This window comes from Schistocerca piceifrons, chromosome 1, assembly GCF_021461385.2.
Source record: "Schistocerca piceifrons isolate TAMUIC-IGC-003096 chromosome 1, iqSchPice1.1, whole genome shotgun sequence".
In the NCBI taxonomy this organism is placed as follows: Eukaryota; Metazoa; Arthropoda; class Insecta; order Orthoptera; family Acrididae; genus Schistocerca; species Schistocerca piceifrons.
In genome coordinates this window covers 130,083,823-130,106,720 of record NC_060138.1, presented here as the reverse complement: position 1 = coordinate 130,106,720, position 22,898 = coordinate 130,083,823, and the positions used below count along the sequence as shown (strand labels likewise).

The 22,898-nt window shown below is 43.2% G+C and overlaps 1 protein-coding gene across 4 annotated transcripts in view; it reads right to left on the bottom strand.

Annotated features, from left to right (window-relative positions):
* LOC124782465 (protein-tyrosine sulfotransferase-like) overlaps positions 1 to 22,898 on the bottom strand; it is an 878,071-nt gene that overhangs the window by 648,688 nt on the left and 206,485 nt on the right. For 3 of the 4 annotated variants that reach the window (XM_047253943.1, XM_047253942.1, XM_047253944.1), the window contains exon 2: positions 14,321 to 14,393. The exons of the other annotated variant lie outside the window; for it this stretch is intronic. The gene's annotated coding sequence lies outside the window, so the exon portion shown is untranslated. The remainder of the gene's footprint in view (positions 1 to 14,320; positions 14,394 to 22,898) is intronic. 4 annotated transcript variants of the gene reach the window in all.

Sequence of the window (22,898 nt, the reverse complement as noted above, 5' to 3'; positions counted from 1 at the left end):
AGCCATGCGGATAAGATGCCTGTCATCTCGACTGTTAGCGATACGACGCCGTTGGGATCCAGCACGACGTCCATATTCTGGTAACAGTCATTGGATCTCGACCAAAGCGAGCAGCAATGTCACGTTACGATAAACCGCAGTCGCGATAGGCTACAATCCGACCTTTATCAAAATGAGAAACGTGATGGTACGCATTTTTCCTCCTTACACGAGGCATCACAACAACGTTTCACCAGACAACGCCGGTCAACTCCTGTTTTTTGCATGAGAAATCGGTTGGAAACTTTCCTCATGTCAGCACCTTGTGTAAATTCTCTGAAAAGCTAATCATTTGCATATCACAGCATCTTCTTCCCATCGGTTAAATTTCGCATCTGTAGCACGTCATCTTCGTGGTGTAGCAATTTGAATGGCCAGTAATGTAGCACAATCCATTTTTATGGGATGCTATATGTAACGTTAACGTTAATATTCTGTCCCTGTTTACTGGAAGCCATACTTAAAATTCCTAGTCCTGCACTGCTATCATTCCTTAACGCATTGCGCATCGATGGCATTGATTTACTTATTCTCCACCGGCTGTCGGACCGAACAATAAGTCATTTCACATTATTTCATACAACTGTCAAGATTTTTCACTGGAGCTGCCAATCCATTGCAGTAAGATTGCTACCGTGGCAACGTTGAAATGAAACTTCGCGCATCTTCGTAATCTCTCGTGGGTGATCACTTTGACAATACTACCCACATTTATTATAATGAAATTTTATTTATTATGAATTTCTACGATACTATAGGGTGTTTTTATGATTAATGTGACCGATTCTGAGTTTTCTGTTTCCAAATTATGAACGTTTTCAAATATGATCATACTCATGTCTTTTGCCTTTCAGAGGCTGAGACTACTGCACAGATTACAATGAGCGCTTTCTTCCCTCAAGGTACATTCCGTCCCTGGTTGTCTGTTACCGTATCAAAGGCCTGTGCATGACTTAAGTGACTGCCTTTCTTGCACTGAAGGCGACGACTTGACATTGCACAATGACTTAATAAAAATGTTCGGAAAGTGTTGGAAGGTAACACTATCAACCAGCCACATTTATTTGTTGATTCGTTTTTTAAACCATAATTATGTCCTTTGTGCATTTCACGGAGATGTGTCGGAGATGACTCGAAGGTACGTGCATCTCGCTCCATGACGTCACAGATGTGTTGAGTAGGATTCATTTCAGTAACCATGAAGAAGGGGATGCCAGGCAAGTACTCTCGTGTTGTGTTCCTACGACTGTACAATAGCGAAGCGACTGATTGGTGCGTTGTTTTCCAGGAGGTAAAGTTCGAGTGCAGGGCTGCAGGTAAATAAAGTGAGACATGTGATTCTACTATAGACTCTTCTTGTACCGCCCGCCAGTGAGAAACTATTCATAGGCCATTCCACAAGTGTTTCCCACACGAGAATACCTCCACCTCCCGCCTAAACAGTGTCCTGAGGGTTAGCAGTCGCACGGCCTCATGCGATGTTCTGCGTACTCCATATTGGCACGTACAAACGTGTATCGCCGCTCGTCACTACAGTCGCCTTTCTTTCATGCTTCACATATCCAATGGCGATGTGTCTGCATCCAGGCGACCTGCAGTGATCAGATAAATGCAGGGTTATTCATAAGTACCCCTGTGGCTTCAGAAAACAGAGACAGCTCTGTCAAAACTACAAAACATGCAGATAACTGACACATGTCTATCAGTTTTTAGCTCACATTATAGGTGTGACGCAACAAACGTCAGTACGAGTGTGCAATTCATTAAGTCGATCACAAGAATGACCGGGAAGGAGCGACGGCAGCCGACTTTGAAAACCTGCTCACTGGACTGTCTATCTGCAGGAGTGGACACATTCGATGCGACAGTACGGAAGCAGATACGTTTTCTATATACTTTGACACGCCTACTACGTAGTGCTTCTTGGTGCGTCTTATGTCAGAGTGTATGTTAAATGATCACAAGCAACATCAGCCATGGCGCCAGAATGTTATGAATACACGTATCCACATGTTCTGTCGTTCAGTCATGACAGTCAATGAATTGCTATTTCAGAGTGCCAAGTAAGTTAAGCCGTTTTTAACATTTTAATGAATAATTTTATAAGTTATGTTCCTGATGACAAGTTGCGTTTTAAAGTCATTATGGCCTAACGTTAATATAATCATTCGTGGATCTGGTGGCGTAGTTACTAAAAATCTATTTCATTGAAACAGTAGACTGCTACGGTCGCAGGTTCGAATCCTGCCTCGGGCATGGATGTGTGTGATGTCCTTAGGTTAGTTAGGTTTAAGTAGTTCTAAGTTCTAAGGGACTGATGACCTGAGATGTTAAGTCCCATAGTGCTCAGAGCCATTTGAACCATTTTTTTGAAACAGTAAAGTCGCGGTGTTTATATTTACCCAACATAAATATTCACCATCTTTTAACTGGATTTTACGTTTGTTTTTAAGAAACATTTACATATTTAAACTGATTAATTTATTCAGAGTCATAACTAGTTTACAATATAGTAAAATTTCTTTTTTTCCAATAGTTGTGCACTGTTTTTCCTAAATTTCACTTTGTCAGTCTGTGTTAATTATTGATGTATTATTCTGAAATGATGCTTTATTCACACTATGCTTGAATTCGTAGCAAATAAGCTGTAGGGGAACCAACATGGTAAAATGCACTTTCCTGTCATCATGTAATCTACTAACGATAACGCTGACGTTTTCTAACTTTACTTAGCAATTGACACAATTAACTACCTTGCAAAAAGTCTGAAAGCATGGAAGACCAAGGCTAGGATCTCTGTTAGCAACGCACTTTTCTTACAATAGATGGTAGCACCTGATAGCACAGGTCCCCTCGCTGGAGGGCAGATTGTCAGTATTAGAGAGAGAGACTGTGAGAGGAAACATTCTTTCTCCATCTGTTTGCTTTTAAAAAAGTACTCAGATCAGGAAAAAATTACAACGTAGAATCATTTGGAAGTCTTTAAGTTCACGTGAATGATATAATGTTTAAAACTTGTTTGTAATCTAAAACTGATGCTTATCTGTACCGAATAAGAAATGGTGATGTATGAGGCTACTTGTTACGGGGTAACGACTTGCTTTGAGTTACGTGCAGTTCCTTGCTACCAATTTTTCTTGTGAAGGCAGCATAACAAATTACAAAAAGAAGACAGACAGAGGCACAACGCCAAAAGAAACACAAAGCGAAGAAGCAAAACAAGTCATGACAAATTAACACCAATCTGTAAAAACAAAACAAACTTTTCTATAATATCGTAACAAATTAGATGTAAACAAGAATAAACAGTACAAATTTAACAGTTTTGATTAATGCTTAATAGGTCACACTAAGTGTAAGAACGTACCCAGTCTTGCAACAACTAGTCCCATTGCGTGGAAAACTGTAACAGTGTGCATAACCAGAAGTAATGTCAATCAGCGATATTACTGATAGCTGAGCGTAAGGTAGAAAATATGCGGTGAATCTATAATAATGGTGCTGCGTGATGAAGTATTTCATGTTAAAATAGGTTTAAAACCTTCTTCTACTAAAACGACTGAAAAAATTATACGAACTATCCCAGTCTCCACTAACTGCATCGTGATGTTATTGACTCCTTCACCAGTTATTTACATCTAAATCAAAACACTGTTCTAGAAAACATGTCCGTACAGCCGCCTTATGAAGATACGTACGGTTTCGGATACGTACATCCTTTGAAAAAGGTGGCAAAGTGGTTTCTCATACCCAAAAACAAAATTTGTTCATAGTCGCAGAATTCAGTCACTTTGAAATTAAAGTTTACCGTTGCGAAAAGACATTCTCCCTTAACATTCTCAAATAATGCTGAATGATATCGCAAACGACGTGTAAATTTTCTTGCTCCATCCAAGTACAGCAGATTTCTCCTGCCCCGAGTAAGAACGTATTCCGGCGTCCAGTCTTATTTCTCTAATATTCTGACAATACCGGCAATGAGGAGGGTACTTTGAGAAGGAGGCGAGTTTTTCAGTTACTGCAACTTCATCTAAATATGCTGTTACATCAGTATCACAAAATGCATTCGTTGGCTCTGGAACAAATAAATTCCAGATGGAAGTTTACGAGCGGGTACGGATTCGTAACCGATAAATCTTCTCTGGCGTCAGTTTGACTCAACAAAAAATGTCTGCTATTTACGCGCTTATAAAAGCAATACAAAAATCCGTTGGGTGCGAGAAAATAACAGTACCTGCCGTGCTGAAGTTTTTATAGCGCGCTATCAAGCGACGGTGAAATATTTATTTTAACTCCAAACAGACGTACACGATGCGGGAGCCACGTACCTGTAGCATCCATCTGCCGTGATGTACACGGGGGATTTGTTACCTGCAGTTATGAGTAACGCGGCATTTCGTTTACCGCGGCAAAAAAAGAAGAGGCGAAAAGAGGGCCGTTGCTACGGCGGTACACTTGTGCCGGGATCATGGAGTCGTGAATAATGTATGCGATGGCAGCGCGACCTTATGCACGCGGTGATGACGTGGGCGGCGCGCCCGCCGACAGAGCATCACTAGATTCTCAGAAAGAGCGGCGCGGTAAAACGATGTCTATGAAATTTAAAGGCCAGCTTCATTTCCATCTGGCTGCTCGTCTGAATAAGTCCTCTACTAGGTAAGTTTCCACAGTTTCGATATGCTTATTTTCAGGGGCCAAATAGATGTAGACACATCATCCTCTTAAGTACTGGGTGTTCCACTTATCTTACGACCGCATGCACGACGCAGTAGGTGGTAGACATCAAGAGCTACATCTACATTTATACTCCGCAAGCTACCCAACGGTGTGTGGCGGAGGGCACTTTACGTGCCACTCTCATTACCTCCCTTTCCTGTTCCAGTCGCATATGGTTCGCGGGAAGAACGACTGCCGGAAAAACTCCGTGCGCGCTCGAATCTCTCTAATTTTACATTCGTGATCTCCTCGGCAGGTATAAGTAGGGGGAAGCAACATATTTGATACCTCATCCAGAAACGCCCCCTCTCAAAACCCGGACAGCAATCTACACCGCGATGGAGAGCGCCTCTCTTGTGAGTCTGCCACTTGAGTTTGCTAAACATCTCCGTAACGCTATCACGCTTACCAAATAACCCTGTGACGAAACGCGCCGCTCTTCTTTGGATCTTCTCTATCTCCTCTGTCAACCCGACCTGGTACGGATCCCACACTGATGAGAAATACTCAAGTACAGGTCGAACGAGCGTTTTGTAAACCACCTCCTTTGTTGATGGACTACATTTTCTAAGGACTCTCCCAATGAATCTCAACCTGGCACCCGCCTTACCAACAATTTTATATAATCATTCCACTTCAAATCGTTCCGTACGCATACTCCCAGATATTTTACAGATATAACTGGTACCAGTGTTTGTTCCGCTATCATATAATCATACAATAAAGGATCCTTCTTTCTATGTATTCGCAATACATTTGTCTATGTTAAGGGTCAGTTGCCACTCCCTGCACCAACTGCCTATCCGCTGCAGATCTTCCTGCATTTCGCTACAATTTTCTAATGCTGCAACTTCTCTGTATACTACAGCATCATCCGCGAAAAGCCGCATGGAACTTCCGACACTATCTACGAGGTCATTTATATATATTGTGAAAAGCAATGGTCCCATAACACTCCCCTGTGGCACGCCAGAGGTTACTTTAATGTCTGTAGACGTCTCTCCATTGATAACAACATGCTGTGTTCTGTTTGCTAAAAACTCTTCAATCCAGCCACACAGCTGGTCTGATATTCCGTACGCTCTTACTTTGTTTATCAGGCGACAGTGTCGAACTGTATCGAACGCCTTCCGGACGTCAAGGAAAATAGCATCTACCTGGGAGCCTGTATCTAATATTTTCTGGGTCTCATGAACAAATAAAGCGAGTTGGATCTCACACGATCGCTGTTTCCGGAATCCATGTTGATTCCTACACAGTAGATTCTGGGTTTCCAGAAATGACATGATACGCGAGCAAAAAACATGTTCTAAAATTCTACAACAGATCGATCTCAGAGATATAGGCCTATAGTTTTGCGCATCTGCTCGACGACCCTTCTTGAAGACTGGGACTACCTGTGCTCTTTTCCAATCATTTGGAACCTTCCGTTGCTCTAGAGACTTACGGTACACGGCTGCTAGAAGGGGGCAAGTTCTTTCGCGTACTCTGTGTAGAATCGAATTGGTATCCCGTCAAGTCCAGTGGACTTTCCTCTGTTGAGTGATTTCAGTTGCTTTTCTAATCCTTGGACACTTATTTCGGTATCAGCCATTTTTTCGTTTGTGCGAGGATTTAGAGAAGGAACTGCAGTGCGGTCTTCCTCTGTCAAACAGCTTTGGAAAAAGGTGTTTAGTATTTCAGCTTTACGCGAATCAGATGCACTGTCGCCCGTCTACTAAATTTAAAAAACACTGACAGAAAAAAATCACAACACCAAAAAATAATTAATGTGGACTAATGAAATTTCGGTAATACATCTGTCTACGTAACGCATTTGAGTGATTAACACGGCAAGATCACAGGTTCGTGTAAGCGCGAGATAAGCCGTTGCAAATGTGAAATGCTGCTACACTAATAACAGGTGTAACTGCCAGAATGTTGCGTGCAAACGTGCATGCATCGTGTTTTACAGGTGTCGTACGTTCCTTTATAGGATGGAGTTCCATGCCTCTTGCACTTGGTCGTTCGATACATGGAGGGTTAATGCTGTTTGATGATGACGCTAGAGTTGTCATCCAATGATGCCCCCTATGTGCACGATTGGAGACAGATCTGGTAATCGAGGAGGCCAAGGCAACATGTCGACACTCCGTAGAGCATCTTGGGTTACAACAGCGGTATGCGGGCAAACGTTATCGTGTTGGGAAACACCCCCTGGGATGCTGTTCTTCAATGGCAACATAGCAGGTCGAATAACCAGATTTTGGAACAAATTTGCAGTCAAGATGCGGGGAATAACAACGAAAATACTCCTACTGTCATACGAAATCGCATCCCAGACCGTAACTTCTGGTGTAGGTCCAGTGTGCCTAGCACGCAAACACGTTGGTTGCAGGCCGTCAGTTGGCCTCCTACTAAGCACCACACGATCATCATAGCCACCGAAGCTGAATCAGCTTTCATCGGAAAACATGACAGACGTCCACCCTGCCCTCTTATGATTTCTCGCTTCACACTGTTGAAATCGCAAATGGCGATGGCTTGGGGTCGGTGGAATGCACAGTATAAAGCGTCTTTCTCTGAGCTATTCTTGAAGTAACCGATTTGTAACAGTTCGTTCTGTCACTGTGGTGCCAACTGCAGCCCCTATTCCTGCTGTAGATGAAGTACGATGCGCTAGAGCCATTGGCCGAATACGATGGCCTTCCCTTTTGTTGGTGCCACGTGGTAGTTCAGAGCCCGGTATTCTTCCGACCGTACATTCCCGTGGCCAACGCTGCCAGGAGTCAGGTACAACGGCTACATTCCTGCCAAGTTCAAAATGGTTCAAATGGCTCTGAGCACTATGGGACTTAACATCTGAGGTCATCAGTCCCCTAGAACTTGAAATACTTAAACCTAACTAACCTAAGGACATCACACACATCCATGCCCGAGGCAGGATTCGAATCTGCGACCGTAGCTGTCGCGCGGTTCCAGACTGAAGCGCCTACAACCGCTCGGCTACATCGGCCGGCTCCTGCCAAGTATTTCTGCAATATCGCAAAAGGAAGATCAAGTTTCTTGTAGCCCTACATACGACCTCATTCAAACTCAATGAGGTGTTCATAATGGTGTTCAAAATGGCGTCTTTGACGCTTTACAGGCATTCTTGACTAAAATCAACTAATCACGTTCAATCTGAAAGGTAACTAGCGCTCACGACGGTTACAACACGTACTTAAAGCGAACCTGATTTTCATCCTTATAGTGACACTACTTACGTAACTCCCGGGCGAAGGGCGCGAAATTTGAGTAGATGTGATCTTTCAGATGTAGAAACACGCCTACCAACTTCAGTTTGTATCGCACAAGTTCTCCTCGTTGCTGCGATTTTTTTTTTCCCTTCAGTGTATACCCAAATAAATTTTGTTCTCGCGCATGTCATGCAACGAAATGTCGGAACTGCCTCCCATTGTTTTCCACAGATTTCTGACATCTATTCAAGAAATTATACACCTCACGATGTAACTCTCTTTGAGAACTGAATTAATTGACTCGGGGTTATTATCCTTGAGTTCCTGTAGCGCGTGCCGATTTGTTGTGTACACTTTATCCTTCACTACTCCCCACAAACAGAAATCGCACGGGATTAAATAGGGACTTTGAGTGTGCGAGATGTTGCAAATGACTCTGCCAAGAAACAAATCATTAACTGCAATCAAAGGAACGCTAGCCATATGAACCCTTGCCGAATCCTGCTCAAGAAGCGCGAAGTTTCGTTCTCTTTCACTCAAATCATTTAAAAAACGGTGGCAAAGTGCTTTGCATATATCTTTCACTGTTGACTGTGCTATTTAAAAAAATTGGTCCTATTATTCTTTCACCACTAATTATGCACCATACTCCTGTTTTTAAACATGAAAAGGGTTCCTCATAAAGCAGAATAGGTCCGTCGGCACTTAAGTGTCGACAGTTATTGGTTTTAACATACCCTTGCAAATGGAACCTGGCCTCGTCTGAAAACAAAATTAGGGCAGGATCCATTTCTCCGCCATGCACTTGTCTCAACACCCAACTGCAAAACCAAACCCTGTGCCGGCCGCGGTGGTCTCGCGGTTAAGGCGCTCAGTCCGGAACCGCGCGACTGCTACGGTCGCAGGTTCGAATCCTGCCTCGGGCATGGATGTGTGTGACGTCCTTAGGTTAGTTAGGTTTAAGTAGTTCTAAGTTCTAGGGGACTGATGACCACAGAAGTTAAGTCCCATAGTGCTCAGAGCCATTTGAACCAAACCCTGTGAGCGGCATCATTAGGTTTAAGTTCCTGCACTACTGTTCCGGGTGTTGTGTGATGTCTTTAGGTTAGTTAGGTTTAAGTAGATCTAAGTTCTAGGGGACTGGTGACCTCAGATGTTAAGTCCCATAGTGCTCAGAGCAATTTGAACCATTTTTTTGTTCCTTTATGGTGCCTTAGCTCAAGTAACATAGGCTTCTGTACAGAGGTGCAAGAAATTTGCGTCGAAGAGGCTTTTGAGGTGAATTTTCCAGGCGGTGTGCAGCGTCATCGAGATGAGCTTTTGTGAACCATGCACGAAGCCGTTTTTGCTTGCAGAGTTCCCGTTTCCCGAATTTTTTTCATTAATTTGTGAATTGCATCACGACTCTGAATTCAAACTCCTGGAAACATCCGTTCAAACAATCCCCGGGCAATACGAGCGGACTCGGTACACACATACGAATCGTAAATAAACTTTGGTTGTGGAATGAAATAATTCGGTCTCTTCAATGTTTCGTTCGTATGCTACACTCGTGATGTTTGTATCACAGTTCGAATGACGCGTACTGCAGTCGGCATTAACAGGGAGACGCGGGACCCATTCGGCTCCGATGTGGGGCAAACAACCCTGCGCGTGCGGCCCATCAGATAAAAGGAACACCGTGTATTTAAAAGTTGGCGAGTTTTTGACAGACGAGGATGATATGCCCATATCCATTTATACTCTGTAAAATGAATACATACACATAACAAGCTAGTGGTACTGAATAAAATACTTGTTTAAACTATCAGTCTGCTGGAAAATATGTCTTTCTTCGCATTTTCGAGGCTGTAGCGTCCACATAGATGCAGTCAATCGATTTAAATGGAGGCGGAGGTCATTTGGCGCCACGGATCTCAAAAGGAAGCAAGGTTAGAGTGGAAACGTCCTATCGGCGTCTAGGTCATTACAGAATAGGCCTTAGATCAGTTGGTAAAGGTTGGAGAAGGAAATCAGCCGTGGCCTTACTCAAGAAACCAACGCATTTTTTACATTACGCGAGCTAGGAAAACTGAGGAACATGCAAATCTGGTTGGCCGAACGGGCAGCTTGAATCCTCCCCATCGGAAAAAAAAGGATCGCAGATCGCTCTTTACTGACAAACTTGCGTATGCGATTTAGAGCAATCGTGGGAAACCTAAATCTGGATGCCATGAAGAGGATTTGAATACCATTTCTCCCAATTATGAATCCACTCTCTCACTACTTCCCCACCATGCTAGTGTGAAATTTGAGGCCGGCCGGGGTGGCCGAGCGGTTCTAGGCACTACAGTCTGGAACCGCGAGACCGCTACGGTCGCAGGTTCGAATCCTGCCTCGGGCATGGATGTGTGTGACGTCCTTAGGTTAGTTAGGTTCAAGTAGTTCTAAGTTCTAGGGGACTGATGACCTCAGAAATTAAGTCCCATAGTGCTTAGGGCCATTTGAACCATTTTTTGAAATTTGAGGCATTTGGGACACAGCATTAGCCCAGATAGGATAGAGCAGTCCGAGGACTTGTTCAAGTATGAAGTCACAATGGGGATCGGAAAACAGACTCAAGAGTGATATGGTTTAAGGTGCCCAGAAATGGAAATGCCGTGTGGCTAGGGCATCCCGTCGGGTAGACCGTTCGCCTGGTGCAAGTCTTTCGAGTTGACGCCACTTCGGCGACTTGCGTGTCGATGGGGATGAAAAAATGATGGTAAGGACAACACTACTCCCAGTTCCTGAGCGGAGAAAATCTCCGACCCAGCCGGGAATCGAACCCGGACCGTAAGGTATGACATTCCGTCACGGTGACCACTCAGCTACCAGGAGCGGACAAGGTGCCCGGTATCTCACCCCAGAACCGCTCACCCTGGTGGGCCTCCGTTGGAAAGATCGTATTCGGAAGGCGGACGAGATGAATTTACCATCGACTGAAATATCGTAGTAATAAAACAGTACAGCGCACTACTGTCCAGATTAACATCCTGTGGAGGGTGAGTTCGACTCCGGTCCAACGGTTTCTTTGCTGTTTCTTTCTTTATACTTGCTCTGCTTTCAGTTTTGATAACAGCTGATTACCGCCTCCTTTATGTCAATTAGGAAATATATGACACAGAAATAATACGCAACTGATTTCATATTTAATATGCTGCAGGCCCAAACGGTTTTTGCACCAAGAATATTGTATGAAGTTCACCTTGCGAAAGTGGCTTTAATTTTCGCTAAGTTTAAAGGTAAATTTATTTCAGTACTATTCTGAAACACTGATCTCTCAGATGTCACTTTTCATATACAGGGTGTTACAAAAAGGTACGGCCAAACTTTCAGGAAACATTCCTCACACACAAAGAAAGAAAATATGTTATGTGGACATGTGTCCGGAAACGCTTACTTTCCATGTTAGAGCTCATTTTATTACTTCTCTTCAAATCACATTAATCATGGAATGGAAACACACAGCAACAGAACGTACCAGCGTGACTTCAAACACTTTGTTACAGGAAATGTTCAAAATGTCCTCCGTTAGCGAGGATACATGCATCCACCCTCCGTCGCATGGAATCCCTGATGCGCTGATGCAGCCCTGGAGAATGGCGTATTGTATCACAGCCGTCCACAATACGAGCACGAAGAGTCTCTACATTTCGTACCGGGGTTGCGTAGACAAGAGCTTTCAAATGCCCCCATAAATGAAAGTCAAGAGGGTTGAGGTCAGGAGAGCGTGGAGGCCACGGAATTGGTCCGCTTCTACCAATCCATTGGTCACCGAATCTGTTGTTGAGAAGCGTACGAACACATCGACTGAAATGTGCAGGAGCTCCATCGTGCATGAACCACATGTTGTGTCCTACTTGTAAAGGCACAGGTAGAATATCCCGTATGAAATCATGATAACGTGCTCCATTGAGCGTAGGTGGACGAAACTAAAATGAGCTCTAACATGGAAATTAAGCGTTTCCGGACACATGTCCACATAACATTTTTTCTTTATTTGTGTGTGTGTGTGTGAGGAATGTTTCCTGAAAGTTTGGCCGTACCTTTTTGTAACACCCTGTATATCATAATTACTTTAACAGTTTAGGAAACGCAGGTAACCTTAAAATCTAATGAACAAGCGACTGGATTTTAACTGCACCCGACTTTAAACTTTGGCGCTTATTCATAGGTATTTAAAGTTAGCTTTAAAACTGCTCGTCAAACGCCGTCTTCGGGAAATGCAGGGCACTGAGAAAGCGAACGCGGAAGTCCGCAAATAATGTCTCCTTTCCCTAAAGAGAGATTTGCATCATTCTCATATCTTTATGTGTGAAAACAAAGAAAAACCATAAATAAAGCCCAATTGTCGCTTGGAAAAAGAAAGCAACTGAAAGTTTGCAGCCACAAGCAGGCGTATCACCGAAACATGGCGGTATTCTCCCTATTTTCCGTCGTATGCGGCAATTGTTCTAAAGTTCCGAAAATCGACTGAAGGTGATGTGACTGAAGTGCAAACGAGAAGTAACAACCACTGTTAAACAGAGACCAGACATACCTCGTGTATCGACAGACAGCAAACAGTGATTGCGAAAATTCGCGTGAAATCAGCGGAAGGTGTCACAAGTGTGCTCTACATTCCCACCAGTAGTCCAACTAGTTTTTATTGCCGTTTCAAATATACCGGTCATTTTTGAAACACCTTGTACGTTCTGTATTCAATGCTAATCGACGTTTGAGGTGCTGTAAGGAGGAAGCCACTAGACAGCTGTGACTAGAGACGAGCGATCGGGAATGAACACGCTGTACGCTGTGGCAATCCAATCGAAGGGTTTGGGTTTGACGAATGCCAGGAGAAAGTTAATTGCCATCAAGTGTACTGACGACAGTGAAGTGTAGCCGAGGTGGTGCTACGGTTCTGGAATATTTTCCATGATTTGAGTGTCATCCTTTATTGCGCATAAGAAAACACAAAATGTGGGAGGATACGATTATATTTTACATCAATGTGTACTGCGTACAGTGGACGAACAGTTTTTATCAGTACACCAACGTATCCTGTCAAAGTAGCATCTGTGAGGCTACGGTTTGTGAACCTTAGCCGGCCGGTGTGGCCGAGTGGTTCTAGGCGCTACAGTCTGGAGCCGCGCGACCGCTACGGTCGCAGGTTCGAATCCTGCCTCGGGCATGGATGTGTGTGATGTTCTTAGGTTAGTTAGGTTTAAGTAGTTCTAAGTTCTAGGGGACTGATGACCTCAGCAGTTAAGTCCCATAGTGCTCAGAGCCATTTGAACCTTTTTTCTTTTGTGAACCTTAACATTCCTGAAGCGGAATGGCGTTCCCAGAATCGCGACACGAACCTTATCGAACACCTTTGGGATGAGTTATAACGCAGACTTCTCTGCTGACCCCAGCGTCCAACATCACTGCCATCTTTTGCTACTGAGGAAGAATTGGCTGCTGTTCCTCCACAGACATTCAGGCACCTTATTGAAAGGGTCCCAAGCAGAGTTCAAACCGTCATATAGGCGAAGAATGGACACACCCCATATTAACGTCCACTAATAGGGGTACAGATACTTTTGATCACGTAGTGTCAAGTGAATTACAAAAATTATGCATTGCATTCGAGAATGTCTGTGTATTTCAGGTCACTGTTGATGCATCAATGCGAATAGTCTTGCCGCAGTGGTAACACCGGTTGCCGTCAGACCACCGAAGTTAAGCTTTGTCGGGCTTGGCTAGCTCTTGTATGGGTGACCGTTCTATGTTCCGAGCGCTGTTGGCAAGCGAGATGCACTCAGCCCTTGTGAGGCAACTTGAGCAGGTACTTGATCGAGAAGCAGCAGCACCGGTCACGGAAACTGACAACGGCACGAAGAACGGTGTGCTGATCACAAGCCCCTCCATATCCGCATCCAGTGACGCCTGTGGACTGGCGATGACACGGCGATCGGTCGGTACCGTTCGGCCTTCCCAGGTCTGTTCGGACGGAGTTTAGTTTAGTTCTTAGTAGATGCATCAGTAAATTAAGGTGAAACGCGTATGACAAAATGCAATACACATTGATTCAGTTGCCCATGGACATAACCTAAAAATCGTTAATATAATATTTAGAGAGGAATTCGTGGCTGGCCGCATCAAACCAGTCATAAGACTGATGACTCAAGAAAAAAAAATTAGAAACTATTATTACAGTTTCCGTATGGCGCGTTCCGGCAGTCGCTGCTATTAGATCATAAAAAACGCAGAAACAACATATCTCATCAATGAGCACAATGCAGCACATAATAAGTACCAAACAGAATATACTGCTGAACTGCGTAGCAGCAAAACATACTTACGTGTGACGCAGGCGCCTCAGACGCGGCTGAAGGCTGATGTGGTTGCTGATGCTACCGCCACGATACCACACTTCTGAAACACAAAAGGTAAGAACAATCAACATTACACTACCCTGTCTTATGCGAAATACGATAATCAGCAATATATATATATATATATATATATATATATATATATATATAGAATCTTAAATATATGAAATTAATAATTAATACTATAATACTACTTTTTAGAGATAGCAAACTGCAAACCGAGGCTTGCGTATTCGAATTCCACAGTAATCGTGGTCGTGGAATGTACTGTTCGTGAGTTATGTGTACAGGGTGATTCAAAAAGAATACCACAACTTCAGGAATTTAAAACTCTGCAACGACAAAAGGCAGAGCTAAGCACTATCTGTCGGCGAATTAAGGGAGCTATAAAGTTTCATTTAGTTGTACATTTGTTCGCTTGAGGCGCTGTTGACTAGGCGTCAGCGTCAGTTGATGCTAAGATGGCGACCGCTCAACAGAAAGCTTTTTGTGTTATTGAGTACGGCAGAAGTGAATCGACGACAGTTGTTCAGCGTGCATTTCGAACGAAGTATGGTGTTAAACCTCCTGATAGGTGGTGTATTAAACGTTGGTATAAACAGTTTACAGAGAATGGGTGTTTGTGCAAAGGGAAAAGTTCTGGACGGCCGAGAACGAGTGATGAAAATGTAGCAAGCATCCAGCAAGCATTTTTTCGCAGCCCAGGAAAATCGACTCGCAGAGCTAGCAGAGAGCTGCAAATTCCACAATCAACTGTATGGAGAGTCCTACGAAAAAGGTTAGTTATGAAACCTGAACGTCAACTACCCGAGGCAATGGATCGGCCGCCAGGCAGCCCGTGACAGAGCACTTCATCACTGGCCTCCAAGAAGCCCTGATCTTACCCCCTGCGATTTTTTCTTATGGGGGTATGTTAAGGATATGGTGTTTCGGCCACCTCTCCCAGCCACCATTGATGATTTGAAACGAGAAATAACAGCAGCTATCCAAACTGTTACGCCTGATATGCTACAAAGAGTGTGGAACGAGTTGGAGTATCGGGTTGATATTGCTCGTGTGTCTGGAGGGGGCCATATTGAACATCTCTGAACTTGTTTTTGAGTGAAAAAAATTTTTTAAATACTCTTTGTAATGATGTATAACAGAAGGTTATATTATGTTTCTTTCATTAAATACACATTTTTAAAGTTGTGGTATTCTTTTTGAATCACCCTGTATTTGCTCCCCTGAGTTTTCTTGTGGCGAGGACTATGCGGAATTCTCGCCATCACGGCAACTGTGTTCCTTTGCTGTGTCTTTGTCTACTGCGGCCCACAAAGGTGAGTACCTAGGGCGAAAACGCAGGGCACTGTGAAAACCGCACAATAGTTTAATTTCGCGTCTCTGTACGTAGTGTTGATAACGCACATGAGCTGGAATAGAAATGTTGGCGCCGTAGTTCCTGATTATAGACTGTGCGTCAGCACGCTGGGTGGGATCTCGTCAAGGAAGATCATATCTCACAGTCTGTCTGACGTTAAGTTGGATAGTTTCCTTCGTGCTCGAGAGGAGTAGGTTAAGCGTTTCATCCTTCCCCTACCCGTCATTTCCATAATTATCCATTATGACACAAATAAAATAATACACCACATTGCACTGAAAAAGGAAGGTGCATTCATCATTGCCATTATTATCTCCTTGCAAGGTTTAGCTGTTGTAATCACCTGTTACGTGCTCTATCATTCATTCATTCATCCATTCATCCATCCATCCATCCCTTATGAGGTCTACCCAGTTCTCTCTTTCCTGTCAGCCGATAATTCATTACCTTTTTTGGCAACGTATTTTCTGTCATTCTATCAACATGATTTTCCCATTTCATGCTACTCTCTTCTACTAGGTCTACAACTTTGCTTCTGCCGTTATTTTCTCGAAGTTCGGAGCTTTATTGTGAAAAACTTACAAAAAAAATTATGATTCATAGTATTTCCCATCGCTCGCCACTACATTCTCCCATCTTTCGGATAGCATATGAATCCCGTGGCGGAAGAAGTGGGTGTCTTTTGTGGGGATCCATGAATCGAATTTTGCACTTGTTCATATGATCGGAAATGCTGGTCAGCCAGACTGTATACCACTGATTGAAAAACGTGGTAGTCAGAGAGAGCAACGTATGGAGAATACGGCGGGAGGGATAGGACTTCTCATTTCAACTTTTCCGTGTATATTTTTACGGGTTTTGCAACATGGGGTCGAGCACTGACCTGCAGAATAATTACCTTTACGTGTCTGTCGCTGTATTGTGGCCGTTTGTGTTTCAGTACTGGGCTCTAACGCATCAATTGCTTTCGATAATTATGTCCTGTGACTGTCTTCGTCTGTTTCAGTAGCTACGAAAACGTTCTGTCTTCCCCCGTCATGCTGGTCTTCGACATCAAAATCACCATTCTTAAGGCGTTGAATACATTCTCTGCACCTTCTTCCACAAATAGTTCCCTCGCCATTGGTCTTACCCAGCATTTTGAGAGCCACAGCCGCATATTTCTTCACGTTAAAACAGAAAACTAAAACTTCCCGTAAATGGCGAGAAATGGGTACGTAAGTTGACGTACTTAACCGATAATAACCTTATGATGCAGTCACAAATCGACTAATATTTTTATGGCACTATGTTAACAGATGCCTAAGCTTATTGTATTACACCTGTGACCAACCACCTGAACCCCACTTGCCGCTACTACCGTCTACTGCAAAACGGCGGAGGCAAAGTTGTAGACATAATATCTTGTCATTAACTGAAAAGAATTTTAAATCTTATCTTATTGTGTTATTCCTTATATTATCAATTTTCTTACTGCCACTAACATATCTCATGAACTCCATCTACGCTACTTGTATACGACACTTTTCTTTTTCTGTTGCTGTCCGTGATTCACGACCTTACACTAGAGTAGGTACAGCCATAACATTAAAGAATTTCATTTCTGTTTCTCTTCCTGTTTTTCCCCCAGAGTCGTTTCAATTGAAGTTAAAATCTTCTGGGTTATTAGACAACTGAAATGGGATACTTGTTCCAAAAATTATCTCATTTATTATTATTTTCGATTTGGCTGGATTCTTCCGTTTGAAAGCCGTTATCTTTATTTTATTTGCAGAGAAGTTGTAATATATTGCGTTTCAGCTCAATCTGTATACCGCTCTTTGTAAATTATCTTCTGTTACCTGTATAATTATATGGTCACCAGCATATTAAAGAGTATTCACTAGTATGCTAGATCGTATTTTAATTCCTACGTGTATTTCATCTATCCACTTCATAACCAGGTCGTTAAGGCTCTGAGCACTATGGGACTTAACATCGGAGGTCATCAGTCCCCTAGAACTTAGAATTACTTAAACCTAACCAACCTAAGGACATCACACACATCCATGACCGAGGCAGCATTCGAACCTGCGACCGTAGCAGTCGCGCGGTACCGGACTGAAGCGCCTAGAACCGCTCGGCCATCAGGGCCGGCCTAGGTCGTTAATATATAAATTGAATAAAGTGGGAAATAGACTGCACCCTTGTCGAACATCATGATTTATCAAAAATTTCAGTTGACATTTTCGAACCTGTACTTATAACTACATTTGTATTTACACACAGACTCTTTACAGTATTAGTAACATATTTTGGAAAACCTTTTATCTCCAATATTTTCCGCGAGAGGGGCCTTTTTATTTTATCAAAGACTTTCTCAAAATCAATAAATGATAAATGCGTTTCGCCTAATTCCCGATTTTTTAAATAATTTATCTTATTATAAATATATTAGCATTACACAAAAGTCCCTTTCTGAAGCCTGACTGTTCTTCTGAGAGTATTGCATCAGCGACAGTTTGTAGCCTTTGATTAAGAAATTTTTTTCATGAATAACGTGGATTAATATCAATATTTCGGTATGTTCAAATGGTTCAAATGGCTCTGAGCACTATGGGACTTAACATCTGTGGCCATCAGTCCCCTAGAACTTAGAACTACTTAAACCTAACTAACCTAAGGACATCACACACATCCATGCCCGAGGCAGAATTCGAACCTGCGACCGTAGCAGTCGCGCGGTTCCGGATTGCGCGCCTAGAACCTCGGTATGTTCCACGAATACCTTTCAAAATTGTTTACTACATTCAGCTGATAACGAAGAGCTAATTATACACTAACGTTACCATTTCCTGTAGCTCGCACAGTTATTATTTACGTTACCACTTTGAGCTCCAGTGCTAGAACTTTTTCCATTCGGTTACCTTGCATCAGTATTCTGACTGATTTGATGCAATTGTCCATTATTTCCTCTCCTGTGCCAACCTCCTCATCTCAGAGTAGCACTCACACGCAGCGTCTTCAATTTAGTTAACCTACAGTGCCAAAGTATAACAATCTGCGTACTAATTTTGTGCCATACCGGAGATTTCCTGTTAACAGTCGAAACTGGTGATGTGTGCATTACTCAGTACGATCGTGACGCTGAACAGAATTATCTGCAGGTCATGCAATACCTTAGAAACACGTCAATGATTGACTCATACATACAAATGACCCGGAATGGGTAACTTCAGAAAATCCATGACGCCGTTTGCGAATGATGGTAGAAAACCGTAGCGAAGTGCAGGAAGGTATGCGGAAGATCGATAATTGATGTAGGGACTGGTAGTTAATCCTCTACATACACAAATGTAGCGTATTTCGTATAAATTGAAAGAAATATCCGTTATTTTAGGACTACACGATTTCCGAACAATCACTGGAACCAGTCACACAGTCCCATTCACTGGATATGTGGCAGTTATTTATTTATTTCATTAACAGTACAAAGTAATCCACCGCCTTGAAATGTAAGGTGGGTCGGATGCTTCTAAATCCAAAAGCAAAGACTTCTCATTGTTACAATCTTATTGGTATACAGTTGTTAATGCTTTTTTAAATAATATAAGGAACATAAAAAATTCTCTAAGGTTACAGCGAATTGAATGCTTAACAATTTTTAAAACGGTTCTATATAGTTCGTTTCTGCCTAGTTGATGAGAATATAATTTATATAATGCAAATGTCAAAGAAAAATTTTTAAAAATGTGATACAATGAGTGTGGTGAAAATAATTTGCAATATTAGAGGGAAGTGATATACTGTATTTGGATGTGTAATGTAGTCTAAGTAGCATGTTGGTTGATAATGGCCTATTCCGGGTGAGAAGGTCTCTGTAGAACCTCGAGCTACTCTCATCTGAAATGGTTTGTGCGTATATATGTTTACTGTGTTTGTGTGTATTGGTATATTACTGCGAGCGTTGTAAATCAGAACACTACATGATGCTGAACAGCTGTTTGTTTGTATATGGGAGTACCAGTAAAATTAAAGAGGAACGATCTCATAAAACTAACAGAAGGCAAGGCAGAAGCCAGAAAGAAAGTCATTAGAAGAACCCACACAAAGTGTAGTCCACCGACGAAGGAAAAAGTAGCTTAAAAAACCCTCGCGGAATCGATTCTTGAATACTGCTCTAGTCCGATAGTCTCCCACCCTTACCAGATTGGATTTACAGAGTAGACAGAGAAGACCCAAATAAAGTCAGCGAGTTTTGTCGCACGTTCGTTTAGTACCGCTAAAGCGTCACGAAGGTGATAATCCAATACATGAGAGTGGTTTAATATCAAACTTCCAAGAGCGCACGATTCTACAAGAATCACCCAACATACCGGCAGTTTCAGGCGCATCTTCTCTGGCGATTCAGCAGATATTTGCAATTTCGTTTTTGCAGTGTCTAGCTGCAGTCAGCCCAAACAAATACGCCGGCCGGAGTGGCCAAGCGGTTCTAGGCGCTTCAGTCTGGAACCGCGCGACCGCTACGGTCGCAGGTTCGAATCTTGCCTCGGGCATGGATGTGTGTGATGTCCTTAGGTTAGTTAGGTTTAAGTAGTTCTAAGTGTAGGGGACTGGTGACCTCAGATGTTAAGTCCCATAGTGCTTAGAGCCATTTGAACTATTTGATAAAACACATATCGCTCTACACTAATTTGGTGCCGCTCTATCGAACGGGCATGTCAACTTCCGCTTTAAAAATAATTTTGTCCGTATCGGGGAAGCAAACCGACGCTTTCCGTCAACACTGGACGTTGCATGAAAGACGTAATGAGCAGTATTTGTTTGGGCTGACTCCAGCTACACACTGCAAAAACCAAACTGCAAAAATCTTCCAAAACACAAGAGAAAATGCGCCTAAACGACTATTTGGAGAGAGACTCTGTACAGCTTCCCCCCAAGTACGTTCGCGGTAATGCCACAAAGTTACCGCTACAGAGATTTACACGTAGGCTTACTAATAATCGTTCCTCCCACGCAGCAGACGGGACTGGGGCCGCGCGAGGTAGCCGCACGGTCTGGGGCGCCTTGCCATGGTTCGCCCGGCTCCCCCCGTCGGAGGTTCGAGTCCTCTCTCAGCCACTTGTGTGTGTGTGTGTGTGTGTGTGTGTGTGTGTGTGTGTGTGTGTGTGTGTGTGTGTGTGTGTGTGTGTGTGTGTTGTCCTTAGTTAGTTTAAGTTAGATTAAATAGTGTGTAAGTCTAGGGACCGATGACCTCAGCAGTATGGTCCCATAGGGACTTACCACAAATATCCAATTTTCGGGACTGGACCACGAAAGGGGGGGGGGATTAACAGTGGTACACAAAGTACAGAGTGGTTATAATTAAACTTTCGTTACTTGAGAGGGTTCTCACGACGAACGAGTTATCTTAGGACAAAGAAACTCTGTGGAAAGTTTTGGGGAGAGAAATAACGAATAAACTACTGAAAGAAACTCGTGATAATTTCCGCCTGAGAGGTTAACATTTGTTAGTTGCGACGATGTTTACGTTACAGGTTGCAAACGTTGCTCAATGAGACGACGATCAGCATCCACGACAGGCTGGAACCGCACTAGAGATAGCTCTACTGCTGCCCGTAACATCTCAGGTGAGATGTTGGCTGTCTCCCTCGCAATGCTCATCTTCAACCTTCAACGTGTGTTAGTGTCCCGTTGATAATCGCTGTTCTTCAGGTAACTCCACAACCAGAAATCACACGGGTTCTCTGGGTTCAAATCTAGTTATCTTGGTGGCCACGCAGTTTGGAACGATCGGCCAATGATTCGGTTTTCTCCAAATGTGTTACGGAGTAACCGAGTGACCTTACGAGCAAAATGAGGTGGAGCTCCATCGTGCATCAAAACAGTTGGATCTGGAGCATCTCTCTCCTTAGTGCAGGGATCACATGTTCGCGAGGCAGATCGCAGTAGCGTGTGCCGTTTACGCTGCATGTCCGTGGTCCTTGTGTTTGAACTCTACGTCGTTGTAACAGTACCGTCGCCTAACGACAAATCGTGACACTAATACTGCTAAGAACGCAAATCCTGTAACGCACAGTCTTAACATCATTCCTATAAAGTTGGGTACCAATACGGTAAATAGTTTTCCATCGACGCTGGCTCAACTAACGAAAATTTACTTGTATCTACCCTGTACTCTCCGCCGTACGGCATAACGTGACTTACTGAGTAGACACGCAAATGCAGATTTGGTCCGTGCATCATCCAGTGGTTCAAACCACAGTTGCCTGTAATAAAGAGATTGCAATTTGCCGTCTCCCCCACAATGTGATCATTACAGAAGCAGTAGTAGCTATAATTCGGAACGAACATTTGAAAAACGTGAATTCTTGATAGAAGTCATATGTCTTAACAATGCGTCAAATCGTTCAGTCACGAATTTTTGTCTACGGAATGGTGCTATACCGGCCTGAAAGCTTAATCTTTTACCTGTATCATTACTCTTCTTTTATCGGTATTATTACTCTTGCGCGACACATTTTTGTGCTTCTCTGGTGTCTGATTTATGGCATCAGAATATTTAGTTGAGCAGCTTGCTGTGCTGAGATTAAAAAGTGCGACGCGCAGCAAAATCGCCAAGTAAACAGAGGAAAATACCGGGCTTTGTGTCGGCCGGATTCACACACAGCCTTCCAATACGCGTTCGTTCAGGCCGATAACTGGGCAGAAACGGTGTGCGCTAGCTTAAGCCGTTTATGGAGGATATGGAGCATTCATTCGCAAACAAAATGCGCGCATTTGCTTCGTGTGCGCAATTAAAATAGAAAGCTACGCCCATTACGCCGACTTTACCCAGCAATAAAAGTGGATTAGCTTTTTTTCCAAAGAGCGCTCTTACTGTGTGCAGGTTCCCGTAATTGCGAACTCAAAGCGGCTTATTAATTCGGGTGTTGTCTATCCGCTTGACTCCCTACCTGTTCGGGCGGGTGAAATCGTCGCCGCGGGGCTTCCGTGTTTGTTTTCCGTCGGCGCACGCTGCGTTTCATCGTCGTAATTACGAAAATTTTGCGAGTAAGTCGCTAAGCCGATACACACCTGGGCAGCAGAGACACGTTTCATATATCTGCCACATAATGCTGATAAAAGGTTTTGGTTATACGGCAGGAGAGTGAGTTTTAATCATACAAAAGTATACAAATGCTATTACATCAAACGAGCGAATAT